The sequence below is a fragment of the Orcinus orca genome, chromosome 1 (assembly GCF_937001465.1).
Source record: "Orcinus orca chromosome 1, mOrcOrc1.1, whole genome shotgun sequence".
In the NCBI taxonomy this organism is placed as follows: Eukaryota; Metazoa; Chordata; class Mammalia; order Artiodactyla; family Delphinidae; genus Orcinus; species Orcinus orca.
Genome location: NC_064559.1, coordinates 166,741,442 through 166,750,725, shown reverse-complemented (window position 1 = coordinate 166,750,725; position 9,284 = coordinate 166,741,442).

Genomic DNA, 9,284 nt, shown 5'->3' with positions numbered 1-9,284 from the left:
TCACTCCCAACAGATACAGAATATGATCTTTTATCTATGTGCACGTATGAATAGAAAGAAATTGAAGTGATTATCTCTGGGCGATGAGATTCTTCTTTTTGAAATGTATATAATGAACGTGTAAATAATGATGGGAAAATAACAATTTAGGAAAATGTAACAATGATGTTAGTTCTATTTTAAAAAATAAATAAAATATTGGACCTCCAGGAAGTAATTCACTCCTATCTGACCGCTGAATTCAAGGGAGGCTCAATGGGCACCTGTGGAACAGATTCAAGCCCCCAGGGGGAGGCTGGACTTCACCTACACGGGTCCCATCCAAAACGTGTATGATTCTAGCCTCATGATGCGGGGCAGGACCGATGCCATGGTGCCAGGGAAACATGAAAACCTGAGGCTCTGTGAGGAGAGGTGAACCTCGAAAGGTCCCCAGTGTGGCTGTGAGGGGCTGGACCACACCCTCTCTGGCTCTCCTGTCCTCCCCCTGCTGCAGCCCTGAAGGCCCCACCTCTCCCTCTGGGCTTTGAGGACAGACCCCGTGCTCCTGGCAGAGGCATGTCCCTCAGCTCCCAAAGGACAGTCCACCCTCACCCTCAGATTAGGGCCCAGACCTTCTCCGGCTGATGAGGCTGCCAAGCAGGTTCTCAGCCAGCTCCAGGCTCATGACCGGATGACCAGGAGGAAGAGCCACGCTGGGACCTGGGCATGAGGCCCCAGGAGGACGGAGCAGCCGTGGGGCCTGCAGGTGGGGCTGACGGTCGGGCAGCACCTGTATTGGCTATAAACACCTTTACCCCAAACGACCTTGCCATCTCTTCCCACAACAAACCTGGGATTATCTCTGTGAAAGTGACCCTGGGGAAAAGCAGAAGAAAGAAGGAAAACATGCCAGCAGAGAATGAAAGGGAAACTGCACTAAGGGAGCACTGTTGATCCTCTTCTTGGCAAACGTGCCCAGGGTCGCAGCTGTGCCGCCTGCGGACACGGCAGTCGGGACCACAGCCAGCATTGCTCTGTGCGCTCGGCAGTGCCGTCCTCGGTCACGCACGTGTGCCGGCTCATTTGATCTTCACCCAGGAGGTAGTGTGTGCAGAGATGCATCAGAGGAAACTGCCCTGGAGAAGCGGGGGCAGAGATAGCACCAGGGACACTTAAGGGCAGCAGGGTTTTCTCCTGGGATGGGAGGAGACTGGACCATGAGGATGGTTTACACCGGCGTTCCCCTGGGGGAGGCATCTGGGTACTAGCTCTCCACCTTCTCTTTAGAATGGGATAGACCAGTCTGGAGCAGCTCAACATCCCGGTGACTCCAGTCTTCTTCCCTCTCTTCCTTTCCTGCCTCCTCTTTCCTTCTGCCTCCTTCACCCTCTGAGTTAGGAAGCTCAAACCGCCTACCTGAGCCTCGGTTTTCCCCAGTGAAATAACGGGGTGCCAGTCAATGCTGCCCGACCTCTTCCCAGTGAGCACTTTTTTTTTTTGGGCTGCGCTGTGCAGCTAGCGGGATCTCAGTTCCCCATCCAGGGATTGAATCCGGCCCACAGCAGCGAGAGCACAGAATCCTAACCATGAGACCACCAGGGGACTCCTCCCAGGGAACACTTTGATCTTCCCTGTCTAGGGAAGGGGAGCCAGATTCCACCTCTTTTTCCCTGTAGGATCTTCCCTGGCCTCAGTTTCCTCACCCCATAAGGGGCTAGCAGCCCTGCCTGCGTGCCTCACGTGCTGATGCGAGGCCTGGGAGGGGACAGAGGTGGCTATTGCCGCGCTGGGTTGCAGGGCTTCTGGGCTCCTCCCTCCAGGCTCAGATGGCTGCCTTCCCTGCACCACTAACACCCTGACCAGCATGTGATGGAGATATTTTGGCCTGGGGGTGAGGGCTAGTGACTGGGGAGCTGCCAACGGCACATTCTTCCTGGTCCCTGCTCCCACCTGCCCTGGGGCCCTGGGGCTGCTGCGGATTCTTTCCTTTCATCCCAGACCTCAGGGCACTTGATGCCAATTGGGTGCATGTCCTTGAGGTCTTTTGGATCCAAATTGCCAGTCCATGATACAGCTGGGTGTTTGTGTGGAGGGGGCGCTGCCATCCGACCATTTACAGCCCCCGTCTGCCCTCTCCCTCCATGCGTGTCTAATGTGATGAAGCGCTCTCCTCTGTTTGTGCTATAAAGCATTTTCAGATGTGTCATCTCATTTGGCCTCACATCTCCCTGCTGAGGTTGGAATTATTGTTACCATTTTACTGATGAATCAACTGGGGCTTGGAGAGGAGCAGTGACTCACCCAGGGTCACACCGTGGGTTTAGTGGTGGAACAGGGATTAGAACGGTGCCTTGGATCCCAGCCCTGGGCCCTGCCCATCTGCTACCCAGGCCTGCCTGTTCTGGGAGTACTGCCTGGAGGAGGTGACTCTGAGCGGGTCTTGAAGGATGTGTATGAGTTATTAGGTGAAGAACGTTGGGAAGGGCATTCCAGAAGGGAACAGTGTGCACAGAGGCATGGATCTGCCTGGCGGCTGCAGAGTGGAACTGGGCAATCTGGACCACTCTAAGCAGTGCTACATCTTCAGGGAGTAAATCTGTGGCTCCCATGCTTTGGGCTACCTCAGACTCTCCTGGGGAGCTCATGAAATGCAGATTCCTGGGCATGTTCCTAGAGATTCTGGGTCAGTCCGAGGAATCGGCCCTTCTCACAGACTGGTTCCCTGCCCCCACCCCACAGCCCCGATGCCGGTGGTCCTCGGGTTAGTGGAGAAGCGCAGCAGGGCTGAGGAGACGGAGGCAGAGCCGTGGGCAGGGCGTAGGGGAGGCGGTAGGTGTGCAGGAAGCCACAGGAATAGCGTAGGGGCTGACCCTCCTGGACCTCCCTGTTAAAAAGTGCAGCTCTCCCCGCAGCCTTTCCCTTTTCCCTTTTCTCCAGGCCTCTTGTCACCACCTCACATACTGCACACTTGACTTAGCGGTTTCTTATGTTTTACTCTCCAAGAGTGAGGGCGACATGAGGGCAGGAGTTTTGTCTACCTTGTTCAGTGATGTAACCCAGCTTCTAAAACAGTAGCTGGCACATGTAAAGTGATAGAGGGGCCTTTGCTCTGTTTATTCATTCATTCATCTTCAGGGTGGAAGAGCTCTGAGCATCTCAGAGGCTGGCAAGCCTTGGTGTGGACAAGATGGAGACAATGTCGGAGCACAGTTTCTGGAGGAGGCCAGGGGAAAGGATGGGTCCCTCAAGGGAGAGACCTGCTGGACATCTTCTCCCTTTAAACCTGCAGGGACAGAGCTGGTGCGTGGTGGGGAGGTAGTGCAGGAGGTGGGTGCCACTGGCCTTCATTTCCTCCATGAAGTGCAGGCAGGAAGAGGGGGAGGGGGCAGTGGAGGCTCATGGATGACGAGAGACTGGGGTAGTTCCTGAGGGGGGCCTTTTGGAGCAAGTGAAAGCATAACTGAGGCTGGCACTCTAGTCACCACTTTCTTTTGTTCAGAACCTCCCAGGACCCCTCAATCCACCAGAAGGGGCCGTACCTTTCCCTGGTCTCAAGGGAAACATCATTAAAAACTAGCCTCCTGTCCCAACGTCCCCAGCTAAGCCATGCACTGCTTGCTAGACATGTCCCCATTACACCTGGACCACAGACCCAGAGTTGTCTCCTCCAGGAAGCCTGCCTGGATCCAGTGTCCATCGACTGGGTCCCACAGAACCCAGCCTCTCTCTTCCTTGTGTGACTTGTCTCCTCCTGCCTCTCATCAGAGGCCTGAGCTCTTACCTGCCTTGCTGCAGGCTCGCCGAGGGCAGGGCAGGGTCTGCTTCATCTCAGCGGCTGGAGCAGGCTGCCAGCGAAGTCTGGGCTCTGCCTGGTCTGGGTGGTTAGGCCATGGGCTCTCACGCTGGGCGCTGGGCGCCCTCTGCTGGCCCAGCTGGACACAGCCACTGCTCGCAAGGGATTGGAAACTTCTGGGAGACACATCTCTTTCCCTGGGCCCAGCGCCTCCCTAGTTCCTTCCTTCCTCCTTTCCTGAAACCCTTCACTGTGCTCTTGAAATCCTGGTCCATCACCACCGCCTTGTCCTCAAACGCCTCTCAAACATTCCTTCCTCTTCTTGCTTTGCCGAAAATCCCCGTCCCCCGAGACACTGCTTCCTCGGTTTCCTCTCCTTTACCTGGAGCCTGAGGTGGGGTGAGGCCCTCCTTGCTCCTCAGCGCCTCTTCCAGATCGCTGTCCTTCTGTCTTGCATACATACACACCATCAAAGTGTTACTGACCAGGGTTCTTGGCCTCCTTAATCGATAGAAATTGATCAGAGGCCAGACAAGAAATTCAGGCCAGGCTTATTGGAGACCCTGCTACAGCAGAGGGGAGTGAGAACAAGTAACAGGTTCCCTTGCTCGCTCGCTCACTGTGGGGGGCGGCAAGCTGGTTCCTTCTATGGGGGGAGGGGAGGGATGCGTCCAGGGGTCTGGCCGGAGGGGTAGCTTAGGTGGTTTGCCGACCCCCTTGGTGGTGTTGTGTGCAGGGGGCATGCGCAGTACCCTGCTTTTTTCCCCCCCACCCCCTGCTTTTCTCCCGGCTCTTCAGAAGTGGCAGTTGGGCTTTTTGGTCTTTTTGTATCTTGCTGCCCATAATTTGCCCCAGCTGCACATACACGCGGTTATTTTTAGTCCCTTATAGTGTCTTTGTATTTTGCTGCTTGAGGAGATGTTTGTCTAGGTGCAAGCACTGCAGCAAAGGGTCCCAGGTCCCAGCCTGTCTCAGAAGCTCCTGTCATCAGATTACATGCTTTACGTACTGGAGACTGAGCATACGGTCCGTTCTCCTGCGGGGCCGATTCCAACATGCACTGGGCTCTCACTTCCTCTGCCTCCAAAGACCTCACCTCCACTTCCTCTCAGCCACTCACTCCCACCGCTATGCTCCTGACCCTGTCGCTACCTGTAGTTCTATCTCCTCTAGCATCTCAGTTCCAAACACCCTACCTTCTGATCACCACATTCCCTTTTCCCAGCTCACCCCCAACTCCCGCATCCTTCACGGACACCTGCTGTTGACGGCCCCCTTCTCACCTCCGGCTGTCACTCACCTCCTCCTGTGTCTCAGCTCTGCACACCTGAGGCTTCCGGGTCCAGCCTTCTATCTGCTCGCACCCTCGACTCCCTTGCCCCACTCTTTATTGTAATCACAGACCAAAACCCAATCCTGCTTAGACCCCGCTGTCCACCAGCTCCGCTCCCGCACCCAGGTGGCTGAGCACAGAGCAAGAGGAAAGCATTCAACATACACGCTTTCTGGTTTCACTTCATTATCAACCACAAACCTCCAGTGGGCCCTTAAGACTGTCCTACAAACCCACATGTTTTCTGAGCCATCACTCTTCCCAACTCATTTATTTTAGTTTTAATTAAAAATATAACACCTCTACTTTGCAGGTAATATTCTAAGCATGTTATGAATACCAATTCATTTAATTTTCAAAAAATTCTGTGAGGCAGGTTCTATGGTCACTTGGATTTTACATGAGGAAATGGAAGCGTGGTGGGGGTCCGTGGATTGGGGGACCTACACTGGGAGCCTCCGCCCTCAAGCCCCCAGAGACACTGCCTCGATTACATCCCCCCTTCCCCTTTCTCCTCACACCTCCAAACCTTCTCCCATCCTTCCTTCCAGCTGATGCCGTGTCTCCTATTTCCACGAGAAAACACATACAGTAAAGGGAGGCCCCCAGCAGCTCCCATTCCACAGCAACCTGGCTGTACCTCTGCCCGCTTCTCCACCCCCCCACCTATTAGGATACCGTGTTTGTGCCCTGTCTCCACTGCACCAGAAAACATCCCTTCTCACCCACCTAAGGAATTCCCACCCTTCACCTTCTGGTTGCCAGCTTCCCTTCTCTGCCCATTGGCCTGCTCTCACGGTTCCCATCTAGGGGAGAAAAGTTTTCTTGGCCTCCTACTCTCTCTGTCCACAACACACTTTCCTGCTCCCTTTATAAGAAAGTTCCTTAAAGGGCTGTCCGTACTCTCTGGCTATCTCAGTTCCTCTTCCTGCATTCTCCCTAGAACCCTCTTCATTCAGACCATTCTGGTGCCAAACCTGATGGGATCTTCGGATCCCATCACCTGATCTGTTAAATCAATTTTCCGGCCTCACCTTACTTGACCTGTGGGCTGCATTTGACCCGCTTGGTCACTTCCTCTCCTTGGACACACTCCCTTAGTGATCTCTGCGAGTCGGTGGCTTTGAATATTATCGATATGCTGACAGCTTCCAGCCGAGCGTCTCCCTTAGCTCAGGTCACATGTCACACTGCTGATGTAGTGTCTTGGTTGTCTGGTGAATGGTCCAGACAGGGGCAACCAGAACCCCGCAGCTGTCCTGCTAAGCCTCTCCCCCTGGACTTCCCAGCTGCCTAATGACAGCCCCATCCTTCCAGCAGCCTCGGCCAGAACTGGGAACCTTCACTCTTCTTTTTCTCAGACTCACATCTAAATGGTCGGCAAATGCAACAGGCTTTATTTTCAAAATACACCCAGAATCCAACCACTCTCACTGCCCCACTGATGCCCCTGGTCCAAGCCACTAGCAGCGGTTCACAGTCTCCCGGCTGCTTTCTCTGTTCCTGGCCTCGCCCCCTGCCATCTTTTTTCTAACCAGCAGTCAGAGCAATCCTTTAAACCATCAGGGCATTTCACTCTTCTGATCAAAGCCTGCTTTAGCTTCCCACCTTACAGAACAAAAGCCAGAGTCCCCAGGATGGGCTACACTCTCCTACTGGATCTGCACCCCAGCCCGGCGGTTACTGCGCTGCCTCCTGGTCCCTCCTGGCTTGTCCCTTCCGTGGCTGGCCTTGTGCACCCGCTGTTCCCTCTGTCTGGGGTGCTCTTCCCCCACCTCGTGTCCATATGGCGCATTCCCTCAGCTCCTTTCTCCCAGTGTCCCCTTCTCACTGAGGTCTTCTCTGACCACTCTATCATCTGTCTATCTATCACAATTCCAAACATGGAACGCAGACATTGAGAGTCCCCTTGAATTCAGCTCGGGGTCTATAACCTCGATTTTGTTTTGTCTATGCAGAGGTAAACATTATACATACATATGTAACCATTTTATGGAAATGAGATCATAACCTACTTTTTAAAAGGGATTGACTTCGGACATCTTTCCATATCAATATATAAACATCTATGTCATTGCTTTTCACAGCTGCAAAATATTCCACTGTGTGAATAGTCTAAAATTGGTCCCTCCATATTGATGGAGATTTGGGTTGCTGAGAGCGAATGAAAGTATGACACCGTGGCAGATCAAAGTGACAGTTTTATTCCAGAAGACAGTAATGCTGGAAGGAGAGAGCTAAGTGAATCGACCTGTGGCTGTGGGAGCTCCCGTGGGACCAGGTGAGAATGTCCCACCCTGCCACACGATGTCTGGGCTTTTATATCCTAGAGACTCCTTAGTGAGTCAGGGGCTGTTTTAAGAACCAGATGCAGCCATCAGACAGCAGAAGTTCTTATTAATGAATATGCTCCCGTCCTTGACCCCTCATCCAACCCGAGCCATGGCCCACTCAAGTCTTGTCCTTTGATGGTGGGTGAACATACTGGGGGCCTTGCTGGTTTATGTTAGGGCCTCCATACACTTCAATTGCTCTCAGTTTTTCACAGTAACAACTGTTGTACCAAGAGTACCTCTTCGTTCACTTGTCTATTTCCTCGGGATGACTTCCTAGAAATAACTTTGCTAGGTCCAAATGCATGCATGTTTTGACATTTCGGTATCCGCTAGAGTTATTAAAGGAGCAAAACGGAGAGGCGGAAATAGCTGCTGAGTCATAAGGGAATTTAGTTGCTGCTCAGGTGTCATTTCTAACCATTGGAGAAGAGGTGGGTTATTGAATAAATGGTATTGGAGCAATGGGTTAGCCATTTGCCACAAAATAACCTCACTCATTATGCAAAAATAAATTCCAGCTGAAGCCAAGATTTAAACGTTTTCAAAAAGGAGAATTTTTATATGATCTTGATAAGGGGGAGGCCTTTCTAAGCACAGCACAAAAGTTAGAAATCATTCAGTAGAAGACTGATAAATTTGACTCCAGAGAAAATAAAATTTCCTATGGAGTCAAATGCCATAAAGTCAAATGTCAATCAACAAATGTGGGTGGAAGGCGTGTGGGTCACCTCTGGGCGGAAGCTGCATGTGAGTCACCACTTCCGCTTCCCTCCTGCCTTGGTGGATTCAGCAAAGTTCTAGATGAAGGTGGCTTCTTCAGTCTGAAGCAGGGATCGAGAGCAAAGCCTGCGGTGGACATGCAGTGTGAGAGAGAAACCAGCCTTTGTCATTTGAAGCACCGAGATTTGGGGGTTGTGCGTAACTGAAGCAGAACCTAGCCTATGCTGATGGATTCCCCAAGCGATGCTGGTGGGACTATATCAGCATCAAACAGTCACGTGCCTTTTATGTAGAAATTCCACTTCTGGAAATTTATGAAACAGAGAGGCTCACGCATGTGCAAAGAGGCATGGATGAGGCGAGGCACTGCTCCTTTGTAACAGCAAAAGGCAGAAAACAACCGGCACACCCATCAGTCAGAGATTGGAACATACATAGAACGGAACCGTCTGCCACCAGAGAAATGACCAAGCAGACGCAGATGCACTGACATAGTCGTAACCCGCAGATTAGGGCTGGAGTAAGACGACAGAGACCCCAGGATCGAAAAAGACGAAGAGGTCCCTCTCCACCTTGCCCATGTAAACAAAAAGTTAAAAATGAGTCACAAATATTTGTTAAATGTTTAAAAGTATTTTTATAAAAACATATCTGAAAAGTGACACAATAAATGGGTATACTAACTCGTTCCCAAGGGCTACAGTAACAAATTACAAGGAAAAACCTTCGGTGTTTTGAAACAACAGAAATGTATTCTCTCACAGTTCTGGAGGCCAGAAATCTGAAATCAAGCCCGTGCTCCCTCTGCAGCCTCTCGAGAAGAATCCCTTCCTGCCCCTCGCAGCCTCTGGTGGGTCCTGGCTTTCCTCGGTTTATGCATCATTCCCACCTGTACCTACATCTTCCCATGGTCCTCTTCCCTGTGTCCCTCTGTGTCTTAAATCTCCCTCCCTTTTCTCTTCTAACACCAGTCATTGGATGTAGGGCCCATCCTAAACCCAGGTGATCTCACCAGGAGATCCTTAGCTTAATCACATCTGCAGAGACCTTCCTTCCAAATAAGGTCACAGTCACAAGTACCAGGGGTGAGGAGTGGACAGATCTTTTGGGGGGGGGACAC